Source organism: Brachycentrus maculatus, unplaced genomic scaffold, assembly GCF_059751285.1.
Source record: "Brachycentrus maculatus isolate JH-2025_06_01 unplaced genomic scaffold, ASM5975128v1 h1tg000407l, whole genome shotgun sequence".
Classification (NCBI taxonomy): Eukaryota; Metazoa; Arthropoda; class Insecta; order Trichoptera; family Brachycentridae; genus Brachycentrus; species Brachycentrus maculatus.
In genome coordinates this window covers 110,001-118,186 of record NW_028281156.1, presented here as the reverse complement: position 1 = coordinate 118,186, position 8,186 = coordinate 110,001, and the positions used below count along the sequence as shown (strand labels likewise).

At 33.7% G+C, this 8,186-nt stretch overlaps 1 non-coding gene across 1 annotated transcript; it reads right to left on the bottom strand.

Moving 5' to 3' along the window:
* Positions 1-6,742: 6,742 nt before the first annotated feature.
* TRNAR-ACG (transfer RNA arginine (anticodon ACG)) lies at positions 6,743-6,815 on the bottom strand. The gene has a single exon. It is a non-coding gene; the product is annotated as a tRNA-Arg (tRNA).
* Positions 6,816-8,186: the final 1,371 nt, after the last annotated feature.

The following is an 8,186-nucleotide window of genomic DNA, read 5'->3' as shown; positions in this document are numbered from 1 at the left end:
ACGCCGTGGAGGATTTCAATGGTATATAAATGAATAATACGAATAAATTAATAACGTGCATGTACTACCTACACAATAAACTGGAAATAATTTCCCCTACCCGGGAAAAAATGAGTGTGCACTAAGAAAGCATTATTTAATTTTCAGACAGTCATTTTATACACTGCCATCTATTAAAAATACATCGAAGTATACTTCTATAGAAGTCAAAGCTTTGTAATATATCCGCTAGGTTTTTAACATTTCTTCGTGTCATAATTTATAGAGATGGCGGTAATGGTATTTTTCATGCAGAAAACGAGAAATAACAGTGACTTGATATAAAATGCACTTATATAATAATAACAGCAATAATTAAATTCTTCTAAATAAATTCGGAACAATGGAAGGACCTTAGCGAATCTTAATGACTCACGTCTTCTCACGATCCCCTTGTTAAAATAAGTCTGGGTATTGAGCTACTTGTGAAATTGTGAAGAAAACAAATATGTCAAAAATATTTTAAGGAATATTTAAAATATTGAATATAATGGAATTTTCATAAAATAACGGACACGCCTCCTTTGAATAGGAACTTGAAATGACGATTAAACATTTGTGATAAAACTAATGTATGTCTATAGAAATATTTTTAGTTTTTTTTTTCGACATGCCTCCCGACAGCCATGTTGTGAGTTCCTTCAGAATGTCTCTGTAAAGTTATTGTTTTTAAAGTAAATCAAGCGGAAGTTTGCAGGTCGTTAGAAGAAGCCTACATCCTCAACAGTGGAGGGAAGGGTTATACAAAAAATATCAATATTAAAATTCAATAACTTTTAATGACGTACATTCAAATCTCGCGTGCCCAATTTTCGAAAAACGAAATAAATAATAGCTACACAGGTCTCCCGTTACTCAGTTATATATTTACGGCCTCGTGGGTCGTTAGACTCGGACCTAATGGTAACAAGTAACGAAATATAACGATCGATTTGACACCGCAGGGTGCGTGTGAGCTGAAAAATAGCCCGGCGTTTCGTGGTCTGGGAAATCTGTTCTTGAATATTCATGAAAATCTGTAATAGTATTAACCTTAGCACGTGTTGGAGTGACCACAATTTGAACCCTCGGGGTCACTGTGGTCGGAGAATTCGCCTACAGACTTAAGGATGTGTGGGTCAATTATTTAAAGCGCGTAAGCGTCTAGGGTGAAAATATGTGTGAAAATATGAAACATATTTCGTCTTACATGGGTATGACTTTTTTTAAAGGAATATCCCGCAAAACCTCCACATTTGGGGCTTGTCTGCAGGTAAGATAGTAAGGGTAGGGAAGTTAATTGTGAAAAATACATCAAAAACACTTAAACCAATTGAAAATAAATCCTTCTTTTATTTATTTTGCACTTGGCGGGAATCGAGCCCGCAACACTAGCATCAGATCGCAGTCGAGCGTCTATACAACTACGCCACGGCGCCTGTCTTGTTCTCATTTCTTTTTTGTTTGGTAGGGCGACAGATTTTTCAAGATTTTGAAGGGATTCCATTCATCGATGAATAAGAAAATTATACAATAGTAATCGAATAATATTGAAGTGACAATAAATATTTTTAAGATAAAAGAACGTCGATGAATGTTCCGTTGAAGATTGTAACATTTGTTTAAAAACACACCCGTTCAAATAGCGATTCTTTTACCATATGTATTAATGAGTAAAATTATGGAAAACTTAGCCCACCTGTGTTTTTGTTATTATTATGTATCTTTAAAATTAAAATCGGACCACGCCAGAAAGTCCGTCCTGTTACCAACTCCAATGTATGGAAGCGAACCCTGGAGTTGGCAGAAGAATGATGAAAGTAGACTAAATGCAGCCGTAATGCGATCATTTAGACGTATGTGCGACAAAATGTTTGATTGATATTCGAAAGGTGAAATAAGGAAAGAATAGAATAGATTTATACTATCCACTGACACTTCGTGATGGAATTGCATTTTTAATTTATTATTAGATTAAAACCAATATTTTTAGCTTTTCCACTTTTTTATATGACCAGCGACCGGGTTTTGTCGTTACCGACATCATCAGACTGGTCTGATGATGTCGGTAACGACGAAACCCGGTCGCTGGTCAAATAAAAAAGTGGAAAAGCTAAAAATATTGGTTTTTAATCTAATAATAAATTGAAAGAATAGAAGGCTGAGATAACCATTATCGATAAATTTAACAAAGGTATGTTAAGATGGTTTGAACACGAGGAATTGAGTGAAGAAAGAACGATAAATCAAATTAATGATGTGAATGTAGTTGAAAATAGGAGTAGAGGAAGAATGAGGAAAACTTGGCATTACAAATTATGCCAAATACTTGAAAGCGGTCAGGAGTCGAAATAATCGGCGGGTATGTATGAGGAGATGCATGCATATGGATGAGACGAAGAATGTTTGGAAAGACAGATTGGTGTGGCATTGTAATCTCTCTGCCTACCCCTGCAGAGAAACGGCGTCATGGTTAGTTTTAGTCAGTTGGTATCAATTTATTTGAAATTTTCTGTATTGATTGTTGAACTTCCTTATGTAGGCATACGGAAAACTATCGATTTCGTATGGAGGCATACTATATTCGGTATGTTTGCGACTTTTGTTGCATTCTTGACCCGGTTGCTAAGTTTCACGGATACCAACACAACACGCTGCCATTACCTTTACCTCTTTACCCCCACTTGGCCCCCAGGCCCCTTACCTACATTATATACTAATGGGGTAGGCCACTCTTTGTCCGATAGTTCATTGGCCTCTTACACCCGTTGGCCTTTATTGACCTCTCAAAATCAGACGTAATTCGTGAGAAACGACGATAATACGTTTATCAATAATTGATTTTAATGAATTGAGGAATTGGAATTGAGGCAAGAGCTATCTGTGTATTGCCGCGAAAGAAGTACTAATGAGCATGTGTAAGACGGAAGATATTGTGAGTTGGGGACAACAACGAAGGCGATACTGAATTGAGCATATAAACAGAATGTCAGAAGACAGACTTCCGCGTATCGCCCTTCAAGGAAACCCTGAAAGACGTATACCCCCAGGCAGACCTGCAAAAAGGTGGAGAGATAGCTGGCAGTCAATATCCCAAGAGCAACAGGCGACGGCACAGGATCCTGAGGATCTACAAAAGGAAGAAGATTTTAATGATATAACTTTTAGGCATTCGACTCACTTGGCGTCATCCGCTTATAATGCGTTTATTTCGAAAGGAATATTATATTTCACCAGGACCTCTTTAGTCAGAATCCCCGCTAATCCGAAAACCTCTGTAATCCGAACGCCCACTCATCCCTTACGACCCAGTATTCGTTAAGTCGCAACTTTATTTTCTCAAAATTCAGGTAACATTTTACGTAATTAATTTTTATCTTAAAACACCGTTTTTGCATCGAAAAAATAAGTTTTTCTTCGAAATAATGATGTGGTTTTCAAAAGAAAAGAGTTATTAATAAATATTAGAGTGAAAAAGTCATTAACATTTATTTGACCTCTCTTTCTGGGAATCGAACCCGGAACCAGGAGTGTTGTTTTTGCATTTTGAAAAAAAGGTATTGTTTAATTATTTTTTTAAATATTTTTCAAATGGAGAAAAAACCTTCAGGTTTTACCTACAAAGATCTATTGCACAGTAAAATGTTCAATAAGTGGCTTGATATTTATTTTTAATACATTTCTTTATATTTAAACTTTAAAAACGATCTCCTGAAAAATCTTTTTTTTATATATGACGTTGTTGAAAGGAGAGAGCGATGTGAGTTAAATATGTAAGCATAAATAAATAGTAAAAATGTGATAAACTAAAGTTGTTTAACAAAATACTCAACTCAAAAAGCTCGAATTCGATGCTTTTCCTTAAAATGAAAGAAAATTTGTGTTCTCAAAAGAAGCAGTGCTTTTACTATGTATTATGTAGGTGTATCGATTTTTTTCCACCGTGAATAATTTACATTAACCTATTATGGTGTAGTCCAGTACTTTGACCTTTCCCACACCATAACTTCTATATGCTGGCACTAATGGCGAAATATTGATTTTTCTCAAAACTGCTGTGAATTATAAAGTACCTACATCATAAGTATTACAACTCATTTCGCGTAAATTATAAAACATGTGACTTTTGATCAAAGAGTAACGTAATGAGGTATCCAAATGACGAAGTGACGTCATTAGAAGGGTACATAATAGTAGTTTATTCCTAGATTTCTACCAAGCGAATGTTTTTGCATAGAATTTTCAGTCATGAATTACATGAAATTATAGTAACTTAGTAGCACAGTAAAAAGTTCAATAAGTGGCTTGAGATTCATTTTTAATACATTTCATTATATTCTTAAACTTTAAAAACGATCTCCTGAAAAATCAATTTTTTTTTATATATGACGTTGTTGAAAGGAGTGAGCGATGTGTACAATGGTAAATGTTATACTATTTATATGGTAAATGTAATAAACATATTTATCGGCGCAAAATGAATCACCCTATCGGAAGTTGTCATAATTTCTGCAAATAATGTTGTACCTACCTTAATAATATCTGACATTTGTGAAATAGACAGTTGCAGTATACAAACAGATACAAGGTGACGCAAAATTAATAATCCAATTTTGATTTCGTATAACATTTTTCCAAAATTAAAAGTAATAATTTTCAGTGATGAAAAATTTATTCGGACTTTTTTTTTGTCAAGTGGAAAATTTGATATCCGCCAAGTGACTGCCTCCAGTGTTGATATATATTTGTGCCTATTTTATCAATCTGTTGGTATACTGCAGTTGTCTAATTCACAAATGTCAAATATGATGATAACGTACGACGCCGTTTGCTAATATCATAACATCTTCCGATAGGGTGATTATTTTTGCACTACCCTGTATAGTATTACATACACTAAATTTATGAGGCGAATTTAGTGTAAAATAGTAGCAGAGGAATACAAAGGAAAACTTTAAATTTAAAAACACTAAATTTATGAGGCGAATTTAGTGTAAAATAGTAGCAGAGGAATACAAAGGAAAACTTGGCAAGATCAAGTATTTATGTTCAAGTGTTTAATGTAAGAGGCGAATATTGTTTTCAAAGACATATTGGTGAGACTTTCTATTATCACTGCCTACCCCTTCGGGAAACATACTTAGTTAGTGTGTTAGTTGTAACGTGTTCACTCAACCAGCGAGCCGTGAGCCTCGTTAATACTTAGACTTCTGTATTCCCATCTTATTATCATTAGATTTCAAGATGATAAAAGTTAAAATCAATTTAAAAAAGGGATTAAAGTAATTTCCCTTTACCGCGATTTATTTAAAAGTACTTAATAATATTCAGGAATACATATATATTTAATATTATAATGAGAAATAAAATGACTTTGTTTTTTGATCCACTCACATTTTTACTAACAAACAACTAGATTCGGCAACAACCTGTTGCCCTCTTCAGGGTTTAATTTATATTTTTTTTAAATTTTGTAATGAATATTTATATTTTTAATTTAATTTATAATTTATAACCCTGAAAAGGGCAACAGGTTGTTGCCGAAACTAGTTGGTTGTTAATAAAAATGTGAGTGGATTAAAAAACAAAGTCTTTTTATTTCTCAAAATAATATATCAATATGATCCACAAAGTTAATGCTTTCAATATTCAAAATATATTTTTTTTAAATTTTAATATGTAATTTAGTAGAATTTACCTTCATACATTTGATACATAAGAAAACGTTAAAAATAAATAAAACGTTTTCCACGTATTTCAACGGTTAAGTGTTACTCGAGTGAATTCTAAGTACATTCTACCGTAAATTCACTTACGGATAAAAGCTTCGATCTAACGTGTATCAAATTGAAGAAAACGTGTCACATTCACATTACCTGACCAAGCGCTTGCGAGCCGATCTAGTCTACAATGAATCATTCATACAATCCTTTCAAGCAATGAATTGTTCAGACACTAGAACCAAAAATAAACAACTCAAATATTATCGACGTGCCCTACGTAAAGTGCTCTAACAACATTTTTGTCAATTTTGAGATATTTGGTATACGTTATCAAGTGACCGCTATCTTCAAATATAAATATTCAAAAAAATGTATAAAATAAATTACTCCTAGTTTTCAGGCCTATAAGACGCTTTCTACATCGAATTTTCAAAATTAACCGAACTCCTAAAACGCTAACTACTTAATTTTGACAAAGCATAAAGTTTTAAAACGATTTAATACATCTATAATACTAGTTTAGAATTGTTGATAAAACCGTTAATTAATACAAAATAAATACGTTAAAAACATCTTCTAAGCTCTCTCCTGTAAAGTAACAGATTTGCAGATAGAGTACTTTACGTAGGGGCCGTCGATATATTATTAACACACTATCTGCGGGCGGATTCGCGCTCATAATAGAGATAAACACCTCTGAAAATAAGATATAACATTTAACCATATTGTATACAGCGATATGAGATCAAAAGATGCCGCAAAAGTTTAACACTTTCAGTTTGTTTTTGGCATCCTCTTAATGTCTTTTATTATTATTTAAATTCCTTCATCTTCAAACCCTTATCCGCACCCCAATGGTGCATAGGGCACTGTATCATATAAACACAGTGATATTTTGATCGTTTATACATGAAGGGAAGATGATCAGCCCTCCGCTTCAGGTACCAGTACAGGGTAAAATTGAATAAATATTATAGTAAAAAAATCACTTATTTGTTTGACACCCCCACTGGGAATCGAACCCAGGACCTCCAGAACCGTAGCCGAGCGTGCTGACCATTACACTACGGAGGCTGACGATTATTTATTTAATTGGTTATTTAAATTTGCACATTTCACACTTACATCAACATGTAAAGGTATTTGTACGTACATTTTTTTTTTTGCTTTTATTTCCAATTTTAATCGGTGTACCGGCAGATAATTATTACAAATCCTGAATGTTCGATTGCTGTTCCGCGTCTCTTCTTACTTCATTATGCCCAAAATAGTCTTTTAATAAAAACATAAAATTTGTAAGGTAAATAATCTTGGCAACTGTATTATATATATAGTACAATTGACAAATAGACAATTTTTTTATTATTTTTTATTTGTCTGAGAACATTAATCAAAATAACGGAAATAAATATATGTTTTGGAATTGTAATGGTATTGTATAAATAATATGCAGTAAATACACGATAAAGATAATGCAATTTTTAATGTTCTGCCATACATAAAAAAAACTTATTATGTTTGAATATAATGTCTGTAAGTTGTCCTAAAAATATTATCACTTTATCCATCGATATCAGATAATGAAAAACATTTTTGACTCACTCCCTAATGAAAAAATTATGAGGGATAACGCTAATATAAATAAATGTATAAGACGTTGCATACAAAGCATGTGTTGTAAAGTAAAAAATATTTATTACGTCTAAAACGATGTACTTTTCCCGAAAAAACGGCATTATATGAACTTTCCTTTACAAACCCGTCTGGGGCGAAAATATACAAATTCATAAGTAGTCGGCCTTGCTATCGTTGTATTCGGCCGTCTGGTATACTGCCCTCTCTTTCGCTCCCACGAATTTTCACCAATGCACAAAATGGACGTGTCAACCACCTGGAAAAACTACCGACAAATTTCACGTCCCGGGTAAAAAAATCCAACCATTCTATTCACGTACAATTTGTAAAAATGTATTTTCTCACGTGGTGTCTAGTGCCTTGCTCGCGTTCTTGAGTGTGTCAGCTCAGGTTTATTGTATTAATTCTGATGTTCTTGCTCGCTCCAACGTACATAATGCAATGTGAAATGAAAGTTTCGACCTCAACGGTGACATTGACCTGTCTGTTGTTATTTTTTAGCCTATCGGGGTTGATGAGACGTTAGAGGGAAAGGGTGGGAATTTTCGGGTGGAGGGAGACAGACACATCGGGACGTAATATTAATAATATCCACCTAGCACTAGGGCTGTCAAAAATTCCCCGAAAACATACCACTTTTGTTTTTAGGTATAATTAAAAGATAAATATGATTGGTAAAATCCATACCCTGTGAATAATTATTCTTCTGCAAACCCTTATCCACTTCTGATGGTGCATAGGGCACTGCATCGCATCGACGCACTGTTATCTTGATTGTCAATTATTTGATTGCTATGTGATCAGTCCTGC